The 15058-nt window shown below is 37.3% G+C and overlaps 1 long non-coding RNA gene across 1 annotated transcript; it reads left to right on the forward strand.

Annotated features, from left to right (window-relative positions):
• Positions 1-450: 450 nt before the first annotated feature.
• On the forward strand, positions 451-11880 carry LOC138900637 (uncharacterized). Its single transcript, XR_011411753.1, has 2 exons — positions 451-961; positions 11219-11880. It is a non-coding gene; the product is annotated as an uncharacterized lncRNA (long non-coding RNA).
• Positions 11881-15058: the final 3178 nt, after the last annotated feature.

Here is a 15058-nt window from a genome sequence, read left to right on the forward strand (position 1 = left end):
GTGATGCTCACACGTGTCAGTGTCTAAGACTCAGAATTAAAAGGCACCAAAGACACAGGTGAGACCATTTACATCGTATAGTCCGAAAACCCTAGGTCTTTGTGTCTGAGAGTCTTCTTCCCCTTCTCTAATTCTTCATCAACGAGCAAAGTATTTTCAGCAAAATAAAAACGGGACTTCTTCTCATCACCCCCCTCAAGTTGGAGGGAGGGAAAGGACCCCCAACTTGTTCAAAATGGTTCTCTGAGAAGCCCTAGAAAGGGGTTTGGTGAAGAGATCAGCGAGTTACTGCTCCGATGGAACGAAAGAGAGAGTGATCAAGCTGGAGAGAAATTGTTGCCCGACAAAGTGGCAATCGAGCTCTACGTGCTTGGTACGCTCATGAAAAATGGGGTTTCGGGCGATGCGAACCGAGTGAATAGGGACCGACAAAGTCGGAGTTACAGAGAGGTTAGAGAGAAGTCGCACCAACCAAGTAACTTCAGCAATTACACGCCTCATCGACCGGTTCTCAACTTCAGCAGAGGAGAAGGAAATGGAAACCTGCTTCTTGGATTTTCCTGAGATCGGAGCCCCACCAAGTGTGATGAAAAAGCCACTTACAGAACGACAAAAATCTCTACAAGCCGCTCAGTCTGCGTCACAAAAGGCGAGTAAATCAAAAGAGGGGTCTGCAGTAAGAAAGATCCCTTGAGAAGGATCAGTGCGCAAATAGCGGAGAATACGTAAAGCTGCTGAGTAATGGAAAATGCAAGGACGTTGCATGTACTGGCTCAAGCAAAGAACAACAAAGCAGAGGGATGGCCTGGTATCAGTCAAATAGTTGAGCTTTCCAATAAGGTGGCGATAAACAGTAGGATCAGACAAAGTTTCTCTCACATCAGCTTGCAATTTGGAGTATGGGTCGAGTGGTGAGGAAACAGCAGGACCTGTGCAATCAAATTCTGTCAAGAGATCCAAGGTAAATTGCCTTTGCCCTATGATAAATCCTTGATTTTCTCTAAGAATTTCCATACCCAAAAAATGATGAATGTCTCCAAGATGTTTTACTTTGAATTATGTGTTTAGAAAGGTTGTGATATGTGTAATTTCTGTGGTGCCATTTCCTGTGAGTAGTATGTCATCTACATAGACAACCAAGATAGAAATTAGACCACTTGATTGCTTGACAGTGAATAATCATTTAGAGAGCCGGAGTAACCTTTGTAGTTGAGAGCCCCAGCTAACCTAGCATACCATTGCCTTGATGCTTGCTTTAGGCCATAAAGTGATTTCCTTAAGAGACAGACATGATTAGGTTGAGGTGGAGTTAAACATGCAGGAAATTTCATATAGACCTCTTCTTGCAAATTCCCATGCAAAAAGGCATTATTGACCTCAAGTTGTGACACAGTTCACCCCTTTTTAATAGCCACAACCAAGAGACATCTAATGGTTGTCATTTTCACCACAGATGAAAAAGTTTTTAAATAATCTATCCCTTCTCTCTGAATATCCCCCCTCACCACTAACCTAGCTTTTAACCTTTCAATTGTACTATCTGAATTGTGCTTGACCTTGTACACCCACTTACAGAGTAAAGCTTTCTTCCCTTGTGGTAAGGGGACAACATCCCAAGTGTGATTTAGTTCAAGTGCTGAAATTTCATCATCCATGGCCTTCTTCCACCCAAGATGAGTGGAAGCCTGTAGATAACTGCTAGGTTCTGAGATAGAAAAAATGGAGGTAAGTAGATGCTGATTGTTCATAGAAAGTGCAGTAAAGGAGAAGGCAGTTGGTTTAAGAGGTTTATATAGACAGGAACTAAGGTCAGATAGGTAAATGTTGTTGCAAATGTAATCATTTAAGTAAGCTAGTTTTTGAGTTACTCTGTCAGACTTTCTGACTAGTAGAGGAGGAATTAGAATAGGTGTTCTGGTTGATGAGGGAGAAAATGATCTGGACATGATGGGTAAGTAAGAAGGATATGAAAGAGGAGTGGATTTAGAAGGTGTGAAGGTGATATTGGTAGGAGTAGAAGAAGCAGGACACTGAGAAAAGCTGTTAGGTGAGGAGAGGGTAGATTGAGGCGAAGACAATATGGGAAATGGTGATGGTGAGGGAGTTCTAGAAGTGGATTCTGTTGAGCTATGAGAAAGGTATCTAATGGAGGTGTAGCTGGTGGAAAGAAAGGAAAATCAGATGTCAAAGGTGAGTGAGCAAAAAGAAATTGATGTTCATAGAACCTGACATCTCTAGAAACAAATACCCTTTTAGTGTCAAGATCTAGAACTTTGTAACATTTCTGATTATGGGCATAACGTAGGAACACACAACCCTTTGCCCTAGGTTCAAACTTTCCCCTGTTGTGAGACAAAGTTGATGCATAACACAAGCAACCAAAACTTTTGATTGAATCATAGTTGGGATGTTTACCAAGTAGCATCTCATAGGGTATTAAACCATTCAGAACCTTAGAAGGTATTCCGTTGATTATATATGTAGCTGTCAACACACATTCTCCCCAGTATTGGAGAGGAACCTTAGAATGAAAGAATAATGCTCTTGCCACTTCTAAAAAATGGCTATGCTTCCTCTCAACCACTCCATTCTATTGAGGGGTTGCAATACAAGAAGTATCATGTATTATCCCTTGAGATTCAAGAAAACTTGCCTCTAGTGATCCCTTTCTTAGTTCTATGGCATTGTCAGATCTGATCTTCTTGACTTTCAAGTTAAACTGTCTATCCACCATGCATAGAAATGATTTCAAGACTGAAAAAGCATTCCCTTAGAGCTTAAAGGAAAAGTCCAAGTTGCCCTACTATAGTCATCCACAATAGTTAAAAAAAATACTTGTAACTATTGTAAGTCACAGTCTTGAAAGGCCCCCAAGTGTCAATATAAATTAAATCAAAGATAGTAGAACTCTTAATATGACTTAAAGGAAAAGGCAGTCTGGTCTGCCTAGCTTGAGGACAAATGTTACACACACAATCAAAATTGGAGGGAAAGTTAATGAAACTCAGATTTCTCATTACTGAAAAAGGGCAAAATACCCTAGCCTGACATGCCATTGGTTTACATTAGATGTAACATTAGCAACTAAAGGTACTGGAAAAGAAACAAAAGTAGAAACAACACTGGAATTTCTTCCTTTTGGAATAGAAACTACATTTTGTTAAATGAAGAAACAGACTCTATTCTAGGTGACTGGAATAGGTACAATCTATCTCTAACTTCACCAAAAACTTGTCCCTCCTCATTAAAGGGACCTGCAATAAACAACCACTAGAAGTTAGATTTAAAGAGTAACTGAATTGAAGACATAACTTATGAACATATAATAAGTTATACTTGAAAGAAGGGACATGAAGCACCCTATGAAGAATCATATCAGGTTGAATAGGCACACTACATTTGTGTGTAACACATAACTGAAATGAATTAGGTAAACTAATGCGCATAGATGCAAGTAGATGGGTAAGATATAAGAAAGAACTAGCATCAAAATACATGTGTTCAGAGGCCCCTGAGTCAATAATCCATGTTTTAGTGTTATAAACAGCAAGACAAGTTCCTGTGTATTTGAGTATGGTACCAAATACAGCATTAGCATTAATTTATGATGTTGTGGTTTCTGCACTTTGACGAGCGCAAAACACACACTTAAATATGCTCGCTAGTCGAATATAGTATAATATAATATTGTATCCACAGGGATTGGAGTTAAACAAGATTTTTATAGTTTATAGCTTGATTTCTATTCAAGATGATCAACAATTGAGATTTATATGATTAAAACTAAAATTAACTAAGAGTCTGACTTATTGACGAATGACACTCAAACAAAAGTAAGCAATGAAGATATCAATGGGAGAAAATAGGGATTGATTGGATAGGTGCAAGATAAATGTCTGGGATTTAACTCTAGTTGATTCACTTCTAATATTCAAGTGAGTCTCTCGAATTTACTCAATTAGTAGTTCAAACGTTTAGTAAAAACTCATCTTTCGATTAAGTCTCAACCTCACAATATATACCAATTTAAGCTCAGTGAAGATATGCAAGGATTCGTAGTAGATTGGTCTTTAGGAGAACCTCTCTCGATTATCCTCCTAACTAGGGTTAAATAATAATTCAACTAGCCTTTTTCGATTACTAAGAAGAATTAATGAACTCAACCAACAAGATAATGCAACGATATCACAAGTTACGCCTCTCTCTATTACATGAACATGTGAATAAAGATGCAATAATTAAATCATCCAAAACAATTTACTACATAAAAACTAGAGTTATAATCCACAACCAAATATCATTAAACCAAATCCATCAAACCCTAAAGAGAACTACTCCATGGATATGGAATAATTCATCACAAATAAGTTTAAGTTAAAGGAAAGCATAAACGATCCAAACTCTTGTCTTGAGTGAGGATTGAATGATGAAATCCTTGTGCTCTTACTTCTCCCACTTCTCCTTAGCCTCCTTAGGTCTTAGATGTGTCAAAAGTCCAGAAAATAATGTTTGTATATATACCAAGTAGGGTCGGGGCCAAGCGAAAACACCTTTTCCTATGCGAAATAGGACACTTTACGGTGTTGGATGTGTGCGGCCGCGCACCTGGGAGTGTGCTCGCGCATATGGCCATGCACTTTGGACAATATTCTACCTAACTTGCGCGCCCAGTACGCGCTCGCGCACTTCGGTGGCCTTTGAAGTGTTCCAATTTTTGACATAAATTTATACTGCTGCGTCGCACTAGTGTATTGTTTCAGTAGTTGATTCTTCCTTGAATTTTGACGTCCAGCAATGATCCTCGACCGCCGAACACAATCCCAGCTTATTCCTTTGGCCTTTTACTCAGACTTCAAAGCTCTAAATAACTCGAATTAGTTCCACAATATCTACATAACTCGGAATCACTCCTACAAGGCATAAAACACATAATTAGTACAAAACACTAGCGATTGAAAGCTCAACTCAATTAAAGTGCATTAAATTAGGGTACGATAAGCAACTAAAACACGAAATTATAGCCTACCATCAACACCCCACACTTAAACCATTGCTCGTCCTCGAGCAATCAAACTACACTTTATATAGACACGACCTCATTACACAACTCTCATAACTCATCATACCAAGAATATTTAAAATAGATTAAGCACAATAGTGTAACATCCTAGACTCAACATTTGACTCGCAAGTACCACATATTATTTACAACTCACTCACTCACTCTAACCTAGAAGTCAACGATATTACCTTTCCTTCATGAATCAAGTGCCCTCACACAACAATAGAGAGTAGTTCCATACACAATAAAATTTAAGAACAATTAGGAACTTCAAAATAGAAAGAATTCACTCACTCTTAGAAACAACATTCATATTCCACAAAAGATGCACCATAGGCTTGCCCGTAGTATACTACTCTACTAATTCGAGCTCATTCAGTCAAGGATCCAGTAGGACTTTCATTGGTTGTAATGTAGGTTGCGGGATGGGTAGGATACAATTTGGATATAGAAGTGACTACACCTCCATAAGCACTTTGATACATACAATTTAACATTTAAAACCCCACACTTATGTCAAACCATAACTCCACCTTCACATCAATATATATTAACTCCCTACTTCTTTTAGCACAATTACATCAAAAGTTACCACTATCAAGGAATATTTTTCACAACCATACAATTATATTTTTTTCTTTCTTTTTCAATTCAAGTGGCTCTTACTTTTTAAAATCGTACACCTTTCTTCTTATTTCAATAGTTCCACTCAAAAGCCAAACCAATCACCCCACACTTCAACTTTTACATAGTTCATAATAATTTCAAGTGCTTATGAGAGGTACAAGGTTTAAATAGATGGTCAATTAAAACAAATGGGTAAGGCTTGTAATGTGGTTGCCAAAGAAACAAGATTATAGGCTCAAAGGGGTTAACTAAGATATAACAATTAGGCGGGTAGAAGCATGTAACTGGATCAACAAAGAAACGCCTATATCACTTCCAAGACTGAATAAAATTACTATTTCTCTTTGCAAACACAGATGGCAAGTTCTAGACATCAAATGCAATGCACAGAATAATATAAAACCTCACACACACATGGCACATAACTCACTCCAGATTGGGTTATCAAGACACTCTAGTCAAAGTAGTTAAGCAAAGATAAGATCATACAATTTAAGGTACTTACAGAAGAGTAAAAAATTGAGCCTAAGCATCACAACTAAAGCACTCACTATTCTCAAGGTATAATAAAGTTAAGAGATATTGCCTTCAATTCAGCTCTCAACACAAGGCTTCCTATTCCTAAACAAAAATAAAAACTAACTACACTCGGTTCAATCAAAATCCTTGGAAAAGAACCGCGACACAAAGAAAAACTAAAAAAAAAATAATACATTACCTAACAAGGTATTTTTTTTTGCCTTTTCTTTCGACTTTAATCCCTCAAGAAATCTGTCGAATGATATCCATCGCCGAAAAAATCGTATTTTTTTTAAAATTTTTGGTTTTTGTTTTCGAAATTTTTTCTTCCAACTATTAAAAAGCAAAACAAACTAAAACTAATATACATACAACATACAAATATCCCCTACCCCACACTTTAAATTGTGTCATGTCCCCATTACACACAATTAAAAAGCATAAGGTAGAGAAAACTGCCTTGAATCTCTAGTCGTGCTCCATTCTTCTCGCCCGAACTAGTGCGCATATCCATGCAGACAGTTTTTTCTCAGCTTTCTTGGGGTACACCCTACACTTATCTTGTTCACTAAGTGCAGCCTTCTCTTTTGAACTCTTCACTTTACATTCAACACTTGCAGTTGGCTTCTCCTTTTTCACCCCCGTCTCTACATTCATCTCGAAAGTCACCGTCTCCTCACCCACTCTAAGCATGAGTTTTCTATCATGTATGCCTAATATTGCTCTGCCCGTTGCTAAGAATGATCTTCCTAAGATGAGGGGGACCTCCTTATTCTTCTCCATCTTCATCACTATGAAATCTACAAAAAATACAATCTTATCTACCCGAACTAAAACATCTTCCACTATCCCCTCAGGTTTGATAGTTGTTTGGTCTGCCAGCTGCAAAAATATTGGTGCAGACCTTATCTCTCCAATCTCATTCTCCAGCTTCCGTGTAAATAGACAAAGGAATTGAATTAATTGAGGCACCAGAATCACATAAAGACTTATCAAAATTAAGAGTGCCTAACGAGCAAGGTATAGTAAAACTCTCTGGATCTCCACACTTTTGTGGGAGTTTGTTTTATAAGATTGCACTGCAATGCTCTGTGAGCTTGACTACTAAGGTCTCTTATATCTTCCTCTTCTTTGTAAGGATCTCCTTCAAGAGTTTGGCATAAGCTGGTATTTGTGAGAGAACTTCTGTGAATGGCAAATTTACATTAACCTGTCTTAGTATATCTAGAAATCTCTCAAACTGCTTGTCCAGCTTTTCTCTATACAACTTTTGGGGAAAAGGTAGAGCAGGTATGTTCTTGCTCTCTTCATATTCCTCCCTTCTTGAAGTTTCCTCCTTCTTCTTTTTTTCATCTCCCTTCTTGTCTTTCATCTTCTTATCAACTTCATCTTTCAGTTGCTTCCCACTTTCTTTTTCAGGTACCACCTCTTTTTGGACTGGAGTGGGATCTTTCAACACTTGCCCTCTTCTCAAGGTCACAACATTCACTGTTTCCTTGTGGTTTCTTTCAGTATCAGCTGGCAGAGTACCTGGGATTATTTCAGACAATACAGTTGCAATTTGTCCCACTTGCTTCTCCAAGTTCCGCAAACCAGTGCCAAGTTCTTTGATAGCTGAACCATGAGCATCTAATCTCTTATCTGTCTTGACAATGAATGATCTCATCAGATCTTCTAGCCCAGGCTGAGTGAAATGTTGAGGCTGGAAGTCCGACCTCTGATGATTTTGGAAGCTTGGGGCTCATTGTCCCTTGAATCTGGAGTTGTTTTGTTTCCATGCATTTGAAGTACCCCCAGGTGAACTCCAAAAACAAGTAGGGTGCTTCTGACCCATTGCATTAAAGTTATAATTCCCAACAACATTAACTTCCTCAATCGAGGTTTGACACTCATGAGTAGGGTGTCCTCTTCCACATATATTACAAGCTGCTGGCGGCTCACTGTGTATTGAAGCTAATGTTAGATTCCTGATTTCCTTGGCCATGGCATCAAGTTGTACCTGCACAGACGTATTAGCATCAACTTGGTGAACACCAGTTGATCTTCTTCTTTCAGCAATCTCAGAGGGCCACTGATTTGCATCTTCAGATAACTCATCTAGAATTATGACTATCTCCTCTGGATTCTTCTTCATCAACGGACCTCCAGCTGCATTGCTCAATGTTCTGCGTGCGGTTGGTGTCAATCCATTCCAAAAATCCTGGAGTTGCATCAGAGTTCAATTCCGCTATGTTGACACTTTCGCACTATCTCCTTAAACCTCTCCCAAGCTTCAAACACAGTTTCGGTCTCATTCTGGCAAAAGTTATGGATTTCTCTTCTAAACTTACCCGTCTTAGCTGATGAGAAATATTTGTCAAAAAATTTTCTGGTCATCTCATCTCATGTTCTAATCGATCCGTTAGGCAAGCTGCTAAGCCAGTGCTTTGCATCATCTTTGAGTATGAAAGGGAATGCCCTTAAGTAGACTGCATCTTGTGACACATCATTGTATTGAAAGGTATTCATAATCTCCTCGAAGTCCATCAGATGATTGTTCGGATCTTCGTTCATCTTTCCTCTGAAGACACAACTGTTTTGCAGAGTTTGAAGCAACCCCTGCTTCAACTCAAAATTGTTAGCTACAACTGGAGGTGGTCTCACACTTGATAAGCCTTAGTTATAGACCGGTCTAGCATAATCGCCAAGTGGTCTCCCAGCACCAGGAGCTATATTTCTGAACTGGTCTGCAGCCAAAGGTTAATTCTGAGCCATTCTCCGAGCACTTTCCTCCTCGTAGACAAGTTGTGCATTTCGAAGAGTTGTTTCCTCAACATCCCTTACAGTTTTTTCTCTTTGCTAGGCTGCCTCTCTTGCAGCCAAATCAACATTATCATCATCTCCCACCATAATTTCTTTGGTTGAGGATTGCCCTACCTTCTCAGTATTCTCGAGGAGATTTCTTTCCTTCCTCAATTGTCGCAATTGTTTCTCGATTTATGATTTGTATGGCAGCACTTCCTTCCAGGAGGATCGAGTCATGCACCAATCTAACTTGTAGCATGCGAACACTTAACAAGCACCAACGTAAAAAGGGAAAAATAGGATAAAATAAGAAGAAAAATTCCTGAATTAGCACTACAGACTATTTCAAACATTATTGATTGTCAATCCCCGACAACGGTGCCATAATTTGATGAGCGTAAAATACACACTTAAATATGCTCGCTAGTCGAATATAGTATAATATAATATCGTATCCACATGGATTGGAGTTAAACAATATTTTCGTAGTTTATAGCTTGATTGCTATCCAAGATGATCAATAGTTGAGATTTATGTGATTAAAACTAAAATTAACTAAGAGTCTAACTTATTAACGATTGACACTCGAACAAAAGTAAGCAAGGAAGATATCAATGAGAGAAAATAGGGATTGATTGGATAAGTACAAGATAAATGTCTAGGATTTAACTCTAGTTAATTCACTTCTAATGTTCAAGTGAGTCTCTCGAATTCACTCAATTAGTAGTTCAAACGTTTAGTAGAAACTCATCTCTCGATTAAGTCTCAACCTCACAATATATACAACGATAATACAACTAGCCTCTTTCGATTAAACGTTTAGTAGAAACTCATCTCTCGATTAAACAATAATTCAACTAGCCTCTTTCGATTACTAAGAAGAATTAATGAACTCAGCCAATAAGATAATACAACGATATCACAAGTTATGCCTCTCTCGATTATATGAACATGTGAATATAGATGCAACAATTAAATTATCAAAAATGATTCACTACATAAAAACTAGAGTTATAATCCACAAACAAATATCAGTACACCAAATCCATCAAACCCTAAAGAGAACTACTCCATAGATATGGAGTAATTCATCACAAATAAGTTTAAGTTAAAGGAAAACATAAACGATCCAAACTCTTATCTTGAGTGAGGATTGAATGATGAAATCTTTGTGCTCTTACTTCTCCCACTTATCCTTAGCCTCATTATGTCTTAGATGTGTCAAAAGTCCAGAAAATAACGTTTTTCCATGTATATATACCAAATAGGGTCGGGGCCAAGCGAAAACCTTTTCCTATGCGAAATAGGACACTTTCCGGTATTGGATGTGTGCGGCCGCGCACCTGGGAGTGTGCTCGCGCATATGGCCGCGCACTTTGGACAATATTCTACCTAACTTGCGCGCCCAGTGCGCGCTCGCACACCTGGGCGGCCTCTTAACTTTGCCAATTTCTGACATAAATTTACACTGCTGCATTGCACTAGTATATTTTTTCAGCAGTTGATTCTTCCTTGAATTTTGACGTCCAGCAGTTATCCTCGACCCCCGAACACGATCCCGACTTATTCCTTTGGCCTTTTACTCAGACTTCAAAGGTACAAATAACTCAAATTAGTTCCACAATATCTACATAACTCGAAATCACTCCTACAAAGCATAAAATATACAATTAGTGCAAAACACTAGCGATTGAAAGTCCAACTCAATTAAAGTGCAATAAATTAGAGTGCGATAAGCAACTAAAACACGCAATTATAGCCTACCACCACACTCCCAATTTGCACTTGCTTGATTATGTTTACCAATTCTGACACTTGTTCCTTACTGAAGAATTGGTTCTAATTGCTCATGTTTGCTTCACTGCAAGTGTTGGACTTCTCCTCACTTTCCTTTCCTACCACCACTGCATTTGCCTTTATTGCAGGCTAATAATTGGTTGATCTTGTGAATTGAAAATCATCAGGGAAGCCTATTAGTCTGTAGCAATCTGCTCTCACATGCCATGTTCTCATACAATGATTACAACTCATATTGGGATTGTACTTTGTCTTCTTTCTGAATTTTTGTTGCATGTTCTTATTGTTCCCCTGTTTCTGAGGAGTTCCCCAGGATTTCTGAATGTTGCTCCTTTGATTGAACTTCCCTTGAGATCCTACCACGAAGGATGCACCATCTGATGGATATTGTGGGCTAACATATATATCCCTCTGACTTTCATCTTGAAGAAGGAAAGACTGGGCATGATCCATGCTTGGAAGTGGGCTCATAATAAGGATGTTTCCTCTTGCATGTGCATACACATCATTCAAACCCATGAGGAATTGAATGACTCTCCGATCCTCTAGGAACTTGGCTACCTACTTCTTCCCTTCACTCACACAAGTACAAGTGCACCCTATATGTGAGTTTAGTGAATCTAACTCATCTCATAGCCTTTTCAGAGTTGTAAAATATCCTGCAATACTGTTGTTTCCCTGAACTCTCTTAGCAATTTCCTTTTGCAAGTGGTAGAGTTTGGCTACATTGGATTGTCCAAACCTATGCTCAAGAGTATTTCAAAGCTCTTTTGCATATTTGGAATAAATAATATTGTCTCATATCTCCTTAGTTAGAGAGTTGAGAAGCCACGAGGTTATCATGTTATTGCACCTACTCCACTGTGCATGATCCTTTGAATCGAGGGCAGGTTCATCACAAACCCCATTGATGAACTCTAGTTTATTTTTAGCTGACAGTGCAATCAGGATTGATCTTCTCCATCCTGGGAATCCTCTTCCATCAAAGGGTGAGGTGACAATAGCCATTCCAAGTGCATCTGAAGAGTAAAGGAAATAGGGGTGGTTGACATCATGATTCACAGCTTGACTGATTGAACCAGAAAGAGAAAGTGTGGGTGAATAACATGTTCTAGTCATGATGGTAGATGAAGTTGAGCAAAAGGAAAAAGGAAAATTAGAAGATGAAGTTCAAGGATTGAGCAGAGATCTGCTCTGATATAATGAAAAAATGAGAGACTGATGATGCAGAAATTTTCTTTGTATATTTCATTTACAGTATAGCCTCTATTTATACATGAAAAGATAACGTAAGGAAAAATGCAGAAATTAAACCTATTCTAGCCATCTGTACAATTATCAATCCCTATGCCCAACTAACTTTTATTCCTTTATTCTCTACTATGTGCAAATCACGAGCAGTAGGAAGCTTCCTACTTATTCCCTATTTATTTACATCAACGACACTTGATCAAATCTTCTAAAGGTTGTGATGCTCACACGTGTCAGTGTCTAAGACTCAGAATTAAAAGGCACCAAAGACACAAGTGAGACCATTTACATCGTATAGTCCGAAAACCCTAGGTCTTGTGTCTGAGAGTCTTCTTCCCATTCTCTAATTCTTCATCAACGAGCAAAGTATTTTCAGCAAAATTATCATAGGGCTTCGTCTTCTCATCAATCTCCTCCACTTTAACTAATAAATAGCTTCTTCAGATACTGCTAAAAAAGATAAGAAAAAAAGTGTGCCTAAAAATATAGTAAAAATACCCGCATATACAAAATCGGGATAAATGTGGAGGTATTTTACACTATCAGGTTATATGTAAGTCAACTGCATATAGTTGTTTATAGCAAAGCATGAGTAGAGAAACAATTTGGTAATTTTCTAAATAAGCATGAAAAATCTTTATATTGTTAGTGTATATAGATTTTAATTATTGGGATTGTAGTGCAACGATATTAACCTATAAACTTATTGAAATTATTATCTCTAGATTTACGTGAAGTTTAATCATCAATCTCGAAAATCACAAATACTGAAATATGCTGAATCGAGTGAACGTTATACTTGCCCAGAGGTGTGCATTAGGATAAATTGAAGACGGCGAGAGAGCTCCGGTCAGCAATGAGAGAGAGAGAGAGAGTATTTTGGTTTTAGAGGCCTTTTATTTTCCTACTTCTTATAAGAGGGAATACACACAGCTGACAGTCAACATGCCTGCCTGGTTTAGGGGTATTTTCGGAATTATTTATTTTTCTTGCCGAGGTGTATTGTACCTTCTGGTGTAGAGAATTGATTTTCTGTTGTGTTGACTGAACAATCAGCATTATTTACTCTACTTCCCAATGCATCCTTGTATAGGTAATGGATAGAGTTGCAGTACTTTTTTCAAAGTCTTATTTTGCCCCTAACTTTGTACCTTTTTACAATAAATACACTTGTTCAATTTTGTAAAATTCGATGAATAGTACGAACTTCTTTCAATGCCCAAAAAGGCATTACAGTTGCTGTTGTCACATGAAAGTGACACATGCTCTCACAATTCACAAGTGTATCCATCATACATCTTTTGGCATATGTGCTTTAGGTAAATATTTTCTTCTTCAATATGAACTTCATTGCATACAAAAAAAAAATCATTTTTGTAAACTTGATTATTCCCTTTATTGTAAATAAAAAATTATCCAAACTTTAGCATATTAATTTATAGAAATTTATATAATATAAGTTCAATTTTGGTCATCATAAAATAAAATTGATCTAACTTTAGCATATTCATCTCTAAAATCTTATAGAAATAATAGTAACTTTTTTGGGTAAAACATTTTGGTTAGAATAAAATAGAGTCAATTTAAAGTAAAAAAAAAAAAAGAAGTACTATCTATTACCATCACAAAAATAAATAAAGAGACAATTATATACTTTATTATGCTTTTCATTTACTATAAAAAAAAATAGAGATTTCTAACTAGATTGTCTTAGTTATTACTGTGACGGAGGAATGACTCAATTAAGAATTATATATGATTATTATACTTTTCACTTACCCCTGAGAAGAAGAATGGTTTGTAAATAAATTGTATTAATTGATAAATGAAGAACTATATATGAATATTATTCTTTTCAATTATTGGAAGAAAAAATTCTGTTAAATAACTTGTATTCATTGTTAGTATGACAATTTGAGAAAAAAATAGGTAAAGTGGATTATTCAATAAAACTTATAAGAATATAAAGTACTCCTAACTTGTACACTTATGTGATAAGAGTCTTCACTCTTAGAGGGTACATATCCTGTGCTTGAAAGGGGATTGAAAATTTTCAAACGGGAAATAGGAAACTCAATAAATGTTTGACAAAAATCTCAAAATGAATTTCTTGTCTAAACATCTCACTAAATTTTTTATGCTATAGATAAAACAAAATAGAGTATCTATTTTGACAAAAATATCAAAATCCTCTAAATAAATGTCACGACCCAAAACTCAACATGTCGTGATGGCGCTTATCATGATACTAGGCAAGCGGACAACTCATACATACCAACTCTTTCAAATCCAAAATATACTAAAGCAGATTTAAATAAGTAATATTTTCATAAAAACTAGATGAAAATGTCATAACTAAATACAGAAGTTTCCCAAAACCCGGGTGTCACTGAGTACATGAGCATCTATACAAATACAGAGTCTGATATACTATCTAAGAAAACAGAAACTGAATAAGTAAAACTGAGGGATAGGGGAGGAGAGTCAAGGTGTGCGGACGCCAGGGCAATTACCTCGATAATCTCTGAACGGTTGGAAACTCTGAGATCAACAACCACCGTGCCCGAAAATATCTATATCTACACACGAAGTGCAGGGTGTAGCGTGAGTACAACTAACTCAATAAGTAACAAGTCTAACCTTTGGACTAAAAGTAGTGACGAGCCTCACAGGTACAGACCATTTACAGAAATACAATACAGAAAATGTAGACATGCTTCAAGTTCAACAGTTAAACTCAGAACAGATAAAATATGTCAAGTCTGGATGATACGAGGAATAAGACATTGATATATCTACATGTCAATATGCATATCGTATGTGATGCAACACAATGAAAGCATCGCGTACTCACACTCTCGGAATACTCCACTGACAATCTCAGTTCTCACTCATCACACTCAATCACTCAACATTGTACAGGGTAGATACAGTCCGGGACAGATCCAGCTCGAATTAAATATCGTGAATCAATAGCAACTACTATCACTGTGGTTGTGCAGACTCCGAAGGACAGAT

This window comes from Nicotiana tomentosiformis, chromosome 10, assembly GCF_000390325.3.
Source record: "Nicotiana tomentosiformis chromosome 10, ASM39032v3, whole genome shotgun sequence".
Classification (NCBI taxonomy): Eukaryota; Viridiplantae; Streptophyta; class Magnoliopsida; order Solanales; family Solanaceae; genus Nicotiana; species Nicotiana tomentosiformis.